We start from the raw sequence: 14351 nt of genomic DNA on the forward strand, positions 1-14351 counted from the left end.
GTCTGCCCAAAGGCCCCTCCCTGCGCCAGGTCTCCGGGGCGTCCCCGGTGCCTCGCTTGTTCCCTGTTTTTAAAACGTCTTTGAAAAGTCCTTGAACGCGAGGGGCGGTGGTTGTACTCGCCGGCCGTAATGACAGACGCCTGAAACACCGGGCTGCTGGCATGTTGCGGTGACGTTTGAGCTTGCCTAAACGGCAACGGTCAGGTGGCAAGGCCAGGTATTGCTACAAACAGCAATAAAAAGAAAGAGCGCCGGTCTTTCGGGATCTAAGTGCTGCTGAGAAATCCAGGAGGAGCTGAATATTCTTGGAATCCCCTGGAGGCGAAGTAAACGATGATACGTATTTACTATGGTACCACGTCTTGGACAGGTCTCTGAATACGGTCGGTGATTTTTGAGCAGCTACCCGGTTGCCACACAGAAGAGAGATCTGGAAGCAGACGGTCTAGCAACGGGCATCGAGTCTGCCCTGCCAGACGGTATTGCTGCCAAAGAGTAAATTAGTTTCACAAAACTAAATCTAAACTAACATTTGGTAGCAACTAAAGGGAGCGTTATTATTTAATCAGCATTTCTCAATTGTTGAAAAATACTGCTACAAGGCTGAGACTATTATATGTGCTATAATTTCTCATGAACAATACAGAAAGCATTAACTCTTTAATGAGCACCGGATCTCTGAAACAAGTTGTTTGTGTTACATAAGGAAAGAGAAACAATCCAGCAAGCCATCAAAAGAAGGTTACTTCACACATTTCACAGAACAAATGCAATCTAATGCCTTGAAAAGGAACAAAGGAGATGATACATTTTGGAGCAGAACAATAATCTTCCCCAGTCCAGCTTCCCTTTTTTTTTTTTTTGCCTTGGCAAGTTGATGTGCTTTGCGGGAAAGGGTAACAAATTATAATATGCAATTTTGTAGGAATTTATCCACGAGAAAATTTTATGTTTACTTTTACCACATTACTAGTTGTCTTAGTATGCCTTGAGGCATTATTTTTTTATTTATTAAAATACATGTCTTTATTTTAAAGTTAAGACTTCTTACAACTCTTGTAATACTTCCTGTAATTTTCTGAGTGGGAGTTAATGCATATGTATAAGGAGGGACTGAAACCCTAATGTCTTCTCCCTACATTCTAAATACATGATTTTCACATTCTTCAAATCCGTTTCTTTGGATTAATATGGCATTCGCCTTTCTGATTTCTTGATGATCTAGAACCGAGAATCATTCATTCAGCAAGAACTCCATGTGTAGAAACGCAGCACAAGATGAATGTATAGCAATTGGTCTGTGTAAAAGAGAGTGATGTTACTGTATATACATTGGAGGTGCCACTTACATGCTGGCAGAGGAGAAATATCTTTTTTGGCCTGCTCTCAATCTACTGGTATGTGCGAGATACATAAGGATGGACAGATATGATACATCCTGGTAAACTGCATCCTTTTTCAAGTTTTTCCTTCCTTTCTAAACTATTTCAATGTGAGGTTTAGATCAGTATTATTTGTAGAATTCTTTTAAAGATTAAATAGTTGAATTAAGAAAACAGATGGTTCAGGAACTGCTCCCGAAGTACTGTGCGTTGTTGCTATACTGGCCATGAGAACAAAGTCTTAGAGCTGAGTCAAACTTCAAGTTTCTAGCAAGGCAGGTAGAAGCTGTGAAAGTGGTCTCAGAGGGTTGTAGGGGCAGCTGCTCTGCTCTTTCTGAATCCTCTTGTGGGCAAAACTACCAGGTGCCCCAGCATTATTTCGCAAGGCTGAGGTTTCTGCCCAGTAGGTAGGTTAAGAAGAGAAAGGGAGAAAGAGCCTATGAGTTAGAAGGCAAGATAGGAGGCACGTAGGAGTCGAGCCAAAATGAGAAGAGTGATGGCATGTTTTGCATGTGTTAGCTTTACAGATGCCTGTGTTGTGCCAGCAGCATCATGAACGTGTGTAAGAGGCATAAGGAAGATATGTCGCATTGTTTGCCCAGGGACGGCATTCTCAGATTCTCAGAACAAGCTGTCAACACTCTTATTGGTGACATTAGTTTAAAGATGTGATTGTTTTTGCATCTTGGGAAAATTGGGGTTTGAACCAATATTGGATGTGTAACTAAGTGCTATATTGGAGGAAGTAGTGAGTCAAAGCAATAGACTCGTCAAGAACATAACTTCTGCCATCATTTTCAGCAAATGTTCATCCTGGAGCTTTAACAAGTAGGGGAAAGCAGATTCACGTAGCTTTACCCCAAGTAGCAGGATGAAGGAAAAATACTCTCATGCATGATGAGGAAGGAGCTCTAATTTAACTCAGAATTAAACATTTCATTTGATTGTTAATGGACTTTTTTCTTTTCTTCTTTTTTTAACTGAAGTTTAAGTGCAAATGTGCATTCCCAGATCATTCTCCAAACTTCACATATAAGGAAGAACAGCTACCTTCCTTTTGGAGTCTTCAAGCAAAGTTTGTGTATGATTGAAGAAATACAAAGGGCAGTAACTCCATCCTCCAATGGGTTTTGTCTGGGTGTTGAGGTATATTATCTACATTTAGATAAGCATTGTTCTATCTATATGGTCAGAATTGGGAGGTTGATTTAGTGATGAAAAGCCAGAATGTATTAAGCTAGAATTTAAAGAATACCCATACAGTGTACTGTGTATAATTTCCCATATTACCCAGAGTGTATCTACTGAATCCTGGATGAAAACTGGCCTTAATGACAATGACTGGGGGGGCTCAGTTTCTGCAGTTCACTTCTAGCTGCACTTACTTCAGAAAGCAAATTTAATGCAAAATTGAGCACAGGAAAATAAAGAAGTAGCAGGAAAGTCACCAACATCACAGGTAGTATACTGAAGAGATGCATTTGCCACTCGGGGATTGTGATAATGCATAATTGCTTGAAAGATGACTTTCTTTCTATGGTTTGTTTTGGGAGCTGATGTATTTTCTAATATAAGCAGTCAATAAGAATAATATTGTCACCGCAAAATTTCCCTGACGAGCCCTCCTTTTTCTTTGTTCCACTGATGCTCTCCATTCCAATGTTTTCAACACTGCCGCTGGCACTACTAGGAGGGGACCACCAGAGAGCAGTACTTGATTCTACTGTCCTGGCTGTTCATTCATGTTCTTCACCTGCTAAGGACAGATAACCTGATCTGCTACACGAGAAGAATTGTTCTACAGTCAGACCACTCAACTGTCCATGCAACGAGCACATACATGAACTTTTCAAAATTAAGATGAGGTTCCACAAGAACGATTTATAGGATGGAAATATATCAAAGACTTGTTTTGAACTCTCCAAACAAACCTCTGGCCTTCATGATAGTGTTATTGTGCCAGCATATTAAGGGAATTCATAACTCTATGGCTAGTTGTTCTATTTCTATCAGGAATCAAGCCTCCAAACAAAAAGTTAACATAGTTTTGGACAGTATCTTAAGCTAGTAAGAGAGGCGACGGAATACTAGGCATTTTGGGGAAAGTAAAATACTGAAACTTTGTGACTCTTGCTCTAAGAAAAAGAAAGGGAGTTCAAGAATAGCCTCTGTTTGTGCTAGATGATACGGCATTTTCTTGCAGTTGTTAAGCATGCAGCAAAAGACCTGTGTTGCTTCTCTGCAAGAAACGGGTGAGCTAAGGAAGGGTAGTGCCACTTTATTTTTGTTTCAGAAGTTTCTCATTCAGTTCAAGTTTGTTAGAAAGAAAACATGACAGAGTCTTCTTTACAAGTGAAAACCCAGCAAAATAATTTTCAGTCTTGGAGATACCTGGCATAAGCAGTGGCTCTCTACACTTCCCAGTCTTGTCCTGTTTAGATTCTCTGAGTTTACCTGGAAATAATAATGATTTTAATTTAGCTGCACACGTAGTACTTGGCGTTCCTTATGAAATGGTCTTCAAGGAAAAGCAATTGCAATTATATGCATCTATGAAGCTACGTGTCAGGGAACTGAATTTGTTGGCATTTCTGTTGCCAGTTACCAACTATCTTGTAGGTGGTAACGTTTCAGTAGCTTGAAGGTGGAAAGGCCGGGAATTTGGGACGTGAGCTCTATTACTTCAGGAACCTCTGCAGCGGGCTGGCTGCTCGTTCTGGCAAATACAGGCCGGCTGCCTTTGATTCCTGCCGGAGGGATGTCACACGCCCCATGTTCCCCGGCGGCCTCGGGCGGAGCGGGGCGGGAGCGGGCCGCGGCGGCTGCGGCGGGGGGCGCCGGCGGGAAATCCCGAAGGCGCCGGTCTTCGCCTCAGAATAAAACTTCCAGAAGTTAGCACTTGCTGTGTTCACGCTTTAATCTGTTTTTAAAGAGAACGGGCGATAATCTCTGGATTTTTAACTTCACCACAAAGACTTCAGCTAGATTCGACTCATCACTGAAATGCAGCAACCTGGAGAAATACTGCATACGGACAAAATACGTACTAGGTATCTTTATGATGGGTCCTGCTCTCACACCATAAGGGAACCTGCGTTTGCCTCCCATTTCCATTGTCAAAACTCTAGGCCAGAAACTTCCTTTACTGTTAAGGCAAAGAAGCACCGGCGGAGCGTGGCCAAGGTCTAGTGTTCAGTTGCATCACGCTGATTTGGATCGTTCACAGGCTGTGGAAGTCTCATCCTGTGTCTCCTTAAAATTTCACCCAAGCTAAAACAACAGAGATTTTCTTTGACTTAGCTTGAGCAAGAAAACATGTGAAGACACAGAAGGGAAGAGAGAGAGCATCCTGTTCCACAGGGGCTAAAGTCAAAGACTGAAAAAAAAGTGTCAGAGGAACATTGTACAGTGTTTTGGAAAACTGTTGAACTTACAGATGAGCACAGAATATATCAAAAATAGCTTAGGATCAAATCAGGTAAACTAAGCTGTCTCAACACACAGTATAAAATCCCTATATTGAAATTTGAGATCTAAATAGGAAAAATCTAGCATCAGGACTGAACTACTTGCTGGGTGATTAGGATGGTAACAGTGATGGCAACACACTGATGAAAATTTGGCTGAGAGGAGCAGGAAACAATCAGTGATTCCTGCTACCACCATGTAGACTGAGAAAATGACACCTTAGGATATGATGCCATTCATTGCTAAGTTTTGCTAAGTTTGTCTACTGCTTTGTGGAGCAGCCAGCTGTGATTCCACTAAAGGAGATGCACCTCTTGACTTGGTAATGAGCAGTGTATATGACCTGGGTCAGAATATTATTGTTGATGAGCCAGTCTGTAACACAGACCAAAATGTATTTGTGTTTCACGTTTTTGCAGGAATCCTAAGACCAAAAAATTCTGTAACAGGAGGATTTTTTTTTTTAAATAATATATAACACCCCCCCCGCCCCCATCCTTGTTAAAAAAGAAACTAAAATCGACTTGCAAAAGGGCAAAATGTTTCCCGGTGGCATGAATGCTATTAAAGATGCCCTATTGGAGGAGAAGAAAGCTAGCAGGGCTGAACAGCAGACTGAAGGAGGCTGTTAGTAAAGGCATAATTTCAAAAGGTTGAAGTCACGTCCAAATGATGAAAATAGAAAAGATCATAAACTCATGTCAATTAGATCTCAAAATACAATAGGCAGGTCAAAATAGAAGACCTTGAGGAGGTGAAGGTGCAAATTGAGGAAAGAAGGTGCAATAAACCCTTTTTCAATACACTAGGAGCAGAAAGGCTGATAGATTTTGGAGTGTCAATGAATGATCAAGAGCATGCAGAGGGTTAGATTAATTCTTTCCATCTACATTTTTTTGTGAAGATCAGGGAAGTTTCCACATTAAACTCATGTTTTATAAGGGATGTACTGAAAAAAAGGTCTCTCAAGCTGAAATGCCTGTAGTCCTAGAAAGAGCTATAGAACAGATAAAGAAAATGGAAAATAAAAAATTGCCAAAACCAGATAACTTTTTATCAAGAATTCTAAAGGAATTTGAACATGAAATTAATTCTTTGCTGACTGCAGTTGCAACTTGTTTCATGAAACAGCTTCAGTATCAGAAGAACAGAAATGGCAAATGTGGTACAAATTTTTAGGCAGTTTAGGAGAAATCTGGAGAGCTAGAGACCCATATATCTGAGATCCATATTTGGAAAACTGGTGGAAACAATAACAAAAATGGTTAATATACATACAGAAAAATATGTCTTGGTGAAAAATCAGTGTATCTTTTGCCTCACAAAACTGTTCATGTTGTCTGAAGAAGTCATTGAGCATGAGTCCAATACAGTCTTGGATTTCCAAAAAGCGTCTGTCAAGCTCCCTCACCAAAAGCTTTTAAAGAAATTAAGCAGGCAAGAGACAAGAAGAGAGATCAGATCTTCCCACGGGTAAATACCTGTTTAAATCTGAAATTAAGGTAGCAATAGTTGGTTGTTTTTCTTAATGGAAGAAAACCAGTAGTGGTGTCCAGCAGGGGTCTGTGCTGAGGCATCTGTCATCTGCCCAGTTATAAATTGTATAGAAGAGTTGAACAGTGAGGTGGCAAAGTTTTCTGATAATACTGAGTTAATCAAGGTAGTTTAAAAAAAAAAAAAAAAAAGACCCAAAAGGCAAGGGATTTAGAAAGGCTTCATGATACTGAACAACTTGTGATAAGATCTTGTGTAAAATCTAATGGAGATAAAATTTCAGTGGCACCCATCAGAAGAAACAGATCGAACGTAATTATGGACTCTGCAATAACTGTTAATACTGTGGAAGCAGATCATAGATTATAATAGATGGGTCTTTGAAGACCAATGCACAAAGCAGAATCAAGACCCCTATGACCCCTATGGATGTTGGAAATTCTCAGAAAATGAATAGAGAATAAAAGAAAACACCATGGCATTTTGTCCTTGTGTGCGATCTCAAATCTTGAAGAGGCACAGAGGATGCTGGCAAAGATGTTTAGTGGTAGTGAGTGGCTTCTGTGTGAGAATGGGTAAATAGATCAGGATACGTTTATCTGGACAAGGAAAGGAATATACCAGAGGCCTGTCATGCAGTCCATACAGAAAGCATTTCTGGCTTGGGATGCCCAAGGGCTGCTGACAGCTGAGGGCTGCAACAGGGTGCTGGGGAGCTCTCCAGTATGCGTCTGGAAGTGATCCACTGGGTGATGTGAGCCTAGATGGATGTTTGTCTGGACTGGGGCAAACATCCTAAATTATTGACAGGTTAATGGAGGATTTTAGAAATAGGGTCAGTATCCAATCAGGTCCAAAATGGAGCTGGTAGGAATTATAATTAAAATAGCACATGTACCAATCCAGAGAGACATGGAATTATGTCTCAATCAAACCTGATAAAATATTACTACCATTATGTTTTTTAATGATGATTTATTATTATGTTGTCAAAGTGACAGAATGTTCCATGGTGTACCGTGAAACTGTCTCCAGTGGGAACTGCACTATGCGAAAAAAAGTAAATAGGCAAAATGGCAGGCAAGGCAAGCGGTCTTGCTTTTGATCATTATGTTGATTTTCCTATACTATTCACTGCTCTCAGAGGGAGAGAGCAAAGGATTGAGAGTGCTACACGTTTTCATTTTGGTTTGACACTGTCCCTTTAAAATTTCATGTTCACACAAAAGAACATGTCAACGTGACAGCTAAAAGCTGACATTTAAAAAAGTGACATCTCTCGAATATCACTTTTGTTACTGTTTTTGATTTCCTATTGCCCTATAGGATAATTGCAAACAATACCGAAAACAATTCAAGTGAACTTCGTTATCTTTCAAGGGTGCTACTGAATCACTTTCCTATGTGATATTGCTTCATTTACTAAAAAATGAGTATAAGCTTGCTGCAGACTTTTTTTCCTCCCCCTCCCTCCCACCCAGTGACTGTAAAAATTGCTAGCTAGAAATTATTCTTGGTGTTTAAATCTGACAAATTAAATGCCCTATCTCTATGGGCTGAGTTCTGACTGAAATTGGCCACCTGCATAGAGCAGGCTGCTCTGTGGTGGCCCCACAGCTCGAGCAGAGCCGAACAAGTCCCTGCTGTACCAGATTGCCCTGAGCAAGCCATGTAGCCTCTCTGAGCTTCAGTTTCTAACTTGTAAAATGAGAAGCAGCCCTCTCGCTACTGAAATGAGGAGGCATATACTCAAATGCTGTCTTCACCAGGAGGGTTTTGAGAAGGGGTTTCAACAAGGAAATTTTGTACGTGAGGACTAGAAAGAGATTTCAAACATAATTGATAGCAGAGAAGAGAACAGTTGAAGGGCATTCAAAAAGCATAGCAAAACTAGAATTCTCTATTATAAAAAACTACTTTTGCAAGTGTTTTCAGTTCATCCTCCATCTTCTTCATTGTCTTCCTAATGTTCATTGATAAAGAGGCAATATATTCTGCTTTTTCAGAATGTATAGAAGTAACGTCATTTAATTCAGTGTTTTCTAGCAGTGTGTTCGTAGGTGGGAAACCTCTGTAAACTATACATCTCTTGCATTCCTATTTCATTCCATCTGTCTTTTTTTCTTCTAATAGCTGATTCTCCTGTATTGAGAACCAGCTCCTGTGAACAGAAACTTATTGTGGGTTCAGCTGGCTGAGAACACATGCCCACAGACAGTGTTTTTGAGAGCTATGACAATTCTTTTCCTGAGCAATCTCAGGGCAGGCTCTAAACCCTGGTAATCTAATCATGTCTCTTGGTGGCAGAGGGCTATGTTCAACCCACAGTTTAGAAATAGACAGCAGGCAAATACAAGATCCTCACTATGTCAGACTTTCATAGTTAGCCTTATCTAATGCTAATATCATAGAAATTGCTCAAAAAGGAGTTCTTGGATCAGAGTTAAACTCTGAAGAGTTACCAGCTAGATGGACATTTTTCCCAACTTGGCACTTAAACCACTAAAGACACAAGGCTAAGACACTGTGACCCTACCACTATACTTAGAGTTTTATAGTAATTGGATTTGTCTAACACAAGGTTGGACCATCTGAATCTTACAGTCCCCTTCCAATTTATGAGGGATTTACAGTATTTCTAAAAATCAGAAAGTAAATATGAGGAAGCCTTAAAAGCCTTCAAGTTTATACAGTATGTCCATTCAGCTGATGCCCAAACTGGATCATAAGTATGTATCATGCCTGTCCCCCCCCCCCTTTTTTTTTTTTTTTTTAATTTTTGCAGCACACAGATGACAATTGCTGGGTCTGTACTGCTCCTTGCTGCTGGTGGGCAGTCTCGTGAACCAAATCTTCATGCTAACAGCAGATGGGAGGTTTGGGGTCAGGGGCAGAGTGTTGCTGCATGTGCTTTTGACTGACCAGATTACCAGGTTTTGCTCAACATTTTGTATGTCAGAGAGAAAATTCCCATCAAGAAAGCAGGCCCTTGTGTGATTAGGAAAGGGTTCTTCCACCTTTGACAGGCTATCAAGCTATCGATAACATTTTAAATGGCTTTTAATCGAAGTTTCCTATCTTTCCTTGTAATCTCTTCTGAAAGTTGCCTTTATTATCTGCTCTACAGTTTGCTTCACCAAAAATTCTTTCTGATCAAACTAATGGGGATGATTATCTCAAGACATCATGTCTTAGGGTTTTGCAGAACAGGTAGTGAATCAGCTGTTCTAGACCAAATTCCAGATGTTGGCTGCAGATGCCTACACTTTCAGCTCTGAGTCAAAGAGAAAAAAAAAAGTAGTAGTTTATTGGAAAGTCTTTTTATATGTGCTTCTGAAACAAGCAGTGTCAGGTACTGTTCTGCTGCTCATGCCACCCATCAAGAATTCTTTTGATAAAATTTGCTTTCAGTCAAGATGACAGAAGCAAACCTTCTTTCCTTATTTACAAGCAGAAAACACTTGATTTGTTAAAGAGCAAGTTTATGCCACCTTCCATAGTTTTTCTTTTAGATGACAAATAAACTGTAGTTGAGAGATGAAATGGCAAACAGCTAACTGAAGCCTATGCTATGGCCTGTGTAGAGGACACAGTGATCCCACAGTTGGAAGTGCAAAGTGTTGTAAAAAGTGACTAATGATGCATAGAACAGATGTGAAGGAAACTCACAACAGAAAAGAACTCAGCCCAATCTTCAACAGCACAAACAGCAGTAGAGGCTTCCTTGGCTGCCCTGGCAGTCCTTGTTGCAGGTTCAGCACACAGACAAGAGGAGAGAGGATTCAGTTTGCTGCTGGTATGGGAGTCAAGTAGTCCCTACTGGTAGGCAAGATATTCAGGTACAGCCTCAGTTACTACAAGGGTAATCTAATTTCCACTGTAACTGATTGCACAAACCACTTTTGTAGGGATGTATTTTGGAATTTCTCTCTAGACTACCATAGTATTAACTCTGCACCTTGCCTGGCCTGCCAGGTAGCTTTGCTAAGCATTTGGATAGGAAAACAACCACATATTTCACTTTTTAAATGACAGATTTCTGTAAAGAGTCAACAACACAAATGCAATTGATACCTGACTCAACAAGCTCCATCCTCTGGTTACAACAGCACCATAATTCCACAGCAGGAAGGCCACACCAGCAAATCTCACGGTTCAGAAGATACCCTGACTAATGCCAGGTTCATACTGCAAACTGCGGCCTCAGTGGGATTCTTAAAAGCTCCTGCTACTTTCTCTGCTAAATTAGTCAGGTGCTGATGATTATTCACCTGCCAGACTCCTCTCCCATCCTTTCCTTGAAAGGGACTCTGACTCTGCATTGCCTAATAGAAGCCAGCTGATACAGCTCTGAACTCAGGAGTAGAATTCTGAGATCATGGTGAAGAATATCAAATCAAACCCTCTTTTTCTCCCTCATAATTTTGGAAGATACTAAACTCTTTTCTTTAGATGGATTTTTTTAACCTCTATTTCTACATTTATGTGATACAGAATCTTAAACATGATTAAAAAAATGAAAGCATTATCCTCTGTCCCACTTGATTCTTTGCCAGTCAGGAAGTCTTGCATTTTCTTTAAGTTTAAGGAATGTATACTACATTGCTTTTTTGCATAACACTGTCAACGAAAGATCTGGAATATTATATTGGCTCAGCATTTACACTGAATTAGCACTGGTAGTCCCCGTTAGATTCAGGATCCCATAGTGCCGAGTAATGAATAAACAAAGAATATTCCTACCCAAATATTTGTTGACAAAGGGATGCAAGACATGGCAGCTGGCTGCAGCACACTCAGTGGATGGAATAAGTGGGAGAAGGGCATTGTGGTATGAGGAATATACGATTATGGTTTGAAATACAGACAAAATCATTCTATATATTTAATAGACAGCACTCGCTTCTTGTGTTAGTATCAGACCTGTTGTGCTGTGAACTCCTGTTACTTTGCAGGATTTTGGGAACTGACAGCTACTTTTGCTAGCTTCTTCTGATTTCCTGCTCCTGCATTTTCTTCAGAAAAAAATAATATTTTTAAAGGTAAAATCTGCCTGCAATGCTAGTTATGATTAACCATGAACGTGGCCTGAAGAGCATTTTGGATTTCCTTCATGTGGCCAGTTCTGCAGTTACCATGTAGTCACACTGACTCCAGGAGCAGAGCTGCAGGGTCAAGGCTATTTTATTAAATCAAAATTTCTGTTTTACAAAGGAAGCGAATGGAAACAGCATTAACTATTTTTTGTATGTTTTACTTTTTCCTGAGGTTATAAAAGTTTGGATCAAACTCATGAAGCAAGTATATTACCAGTTTTGGCACTTTCTGGTGTTTCCAGACACCTGTAAATAGTGAAGCTTCAGTTTGGGATCTGTGGCCATGACAAAAATATAAAAGCCTCATGGATACCAAACCAAACACTAAAATTTTATTGTCTAGCATGTCCAAGTTTACTTTGCATTTTAACTGCAGCACAAACAAGGGCCTTAAGGCTAGTGGTTGTTATAACCACTGGTTGTTATAACCAGCATTAAAATGCGAATAATAGAATTGTAAAGTATTACACAAAAACGCAGCTTCAATTAGTGAGATGTTTGTGTTAAGAGGTCCAACTGAAGAGGTTTGCTCATAGCTAGGGGCACTGGAGCTTGCATATTTGACAGCACATATTTGGCCTCCCTCCTTTCTCCTGATTTTGGCGGACGCGGTGCTAATACTGTTCATATCTTTCAGAAGTTGGATGTTTGATAAATATGTCAGATTCCCATCCAAGTTGATTTTGTTGTGGATGGTTTTGGTAGCTGGTTTTGTTTTCTCTGGTGCTTACTAAATTAATGCACTGAGAAGGCAAGAAGCAGAACGCTGACTAAAAAGCTGGTTGGCAACTCAGCTGGCCTCTTTCTCTTACCAAGGATCTTCTGCAGAGATAACATAACTGGCCCAACTTTCAGACTGATTATTCCTTGGATCCCAATTGCATGGAGGCTGCAGGTGGTTCATAAGCTTATCTCTCTTCATGTTTTTTTTAGAAGAGTGAACTTAATTTAAAAGAATGTTTGCCTGTTGGCTGTTCTGCTGTTAGCAGCCTTTGGGGATGTTGCCTGGTTGCTGCTCATGTGCTGAGTCCTGATGGTCACATATGTCTCTAGGGTCCACTGAGGTCAGCAGGAAAAACGCAGATGGTGTCATTCCCAGAGCTTTGGCTGCATCATCCCAGAAGCTTGTGCTGTTGAGGGGACCCTTATTTTATTCCCATGTGGCACCATCTGGCCACTCTTGACATTGAATTGAACAGTTGGAAATTTTTGCTTTTGCCTACTTTTAAACCATCCAAAAATAATGTAAAGCATTTCCTTTTACTACTGGAAAATAAAAACACCATATCTGTTCAAAAGAAATTATTTTGAACTGTGGTGCTTGTGATCTCCAAAGCCAAATACTTGAAATACTACTTTTGTGTAATAGCACTGCCAACAGCTTAGCTCTTTAAAGGAAATACTCATTAATTTCTCTCACTGCGGAATCAAATCCTTTGTAAATGTTTCTTAAAACTAATAAAAAAAAATAAGACCCCCCCACCCCCAATTAATTTTCCCAGAAGGGAAGTCTGATTTAAAACTCTTAGTTGCTTGGCATAGATTGCTGGACTAAGTTGGACTCTCTGTGAGTTACGAGTTAGGGCTTCGTGTCCTGGCATGCAGTTGCACTGATGTTATTTTACACTGCTGAGAGAGAATACTGGTGCTAAAAATCACTGTTACTTCCATATTTTGCTAATGGACTTAGACCCATGGCTGAACTCCAGGTAGGGAAAAATCATGTGCTTCTGTGAAGCTGTGTCCTTTGGTGTGAGGTGTCAGTCATTACGGACAGTTCTTTATCTCATAGGATCTATTTCTTTTCAAGCTGAAGACAGGCAATTCATGTACAATTACAAAATGAAAAGAGGAAGGGCATGTACTATTGCACTTTGTTAGAGGCACAGAAGGTTTCATTTGTATCAGGGCGGGTGTATTGAGCTGGCAGACTGGATCTATGTTGCCGCATTTTCATCAGTGCCCTGAAGAAAATAATTTCATAGCTTATATACAGTACCTCCTGATGGTCTGGTGGTCGCTAATAGAAGAGGAATTTTTATTTGTTTTTTTTTTTTTCCCATTTTCCTCTCCTTTTCTTGCTACGACATGGCTTTATTGCTTCTTCCTATTCGGAACTGCTCCTCTTGTGTCTGGCTTTTTAAGGTGCACTGAATACAAGTTGTTTAATGCAGTGGAGTACTCTACAGGCAACCAAGGTAAATTTGATGATGATGAGAAATTCAGTGTAACACTGCCAGCATCAACTTGTTTCTATACCCGTGTCTGAGTATTGGAAATATGCACTTGTAAGAGGTTATAAAAACCCTGAATGAATTTGAACCAATCATTGTAAGAGCTGGTCCAATAAAAATGAGCTGCGGCAAATCCACACAACCCTCCCCAGCTCAGATGATGCCTCTGATAGATGCTCACTAGCAGACTGGGCAAGGTTTATGGTAGTTGCATTTCCAAGAAGTGAAAGTTTGGGCATTACATGGGGCATTTCTATGGCCTAAAAATCCTCTGCTTAAAACACTATAGAATCATAGAGTCATAGAATCATTTAGGTTGGAAAAGACCTTTAAGATCATCGAGTCCAACTGTTAACATAACACTGCTAAGTTCACCACTAAAACATGTCCCTAAGTGCCACACCTACACGTCTTTTCCATACCTCCAGGGATGGGGACTCAACCACTTCCCTGGGCAGCCTGTTCCAATGCTTGACAGGCCTTTCGGTGAAGAAATTTTTCCTAATACCCAATCTAAACCTCCCCTGGTGCAACTTGAGGACATTTGGTCTTGTCCTATCGCTTGTTACTTGGGAGAAGAGATCGACACCCACCTCGCTACAACCTCCTTTCAGGTAGTTGTAGAGAGCAATGAGGTCTCCCCTCAGCCTCCTTTTCTCCAGGCTAAACAACCCCAG

The sequence above is a fragment of the Pygoscelis adeliae genome, unplaced genomic scaffold (assembly GCF_000699105.1).
Source record: "Pygoscelis adeliae isolate BGI_AS28 unplaced genomic scaffold, ASM69910v1 Scaffold150, whole genome shotgun sequence".
NCBI lineage: Eukaryota > Metazoa > Chordata > Aves > Sphenisciformes > Spheniscidae > Pygoscelis > Pygoscelis adeliae.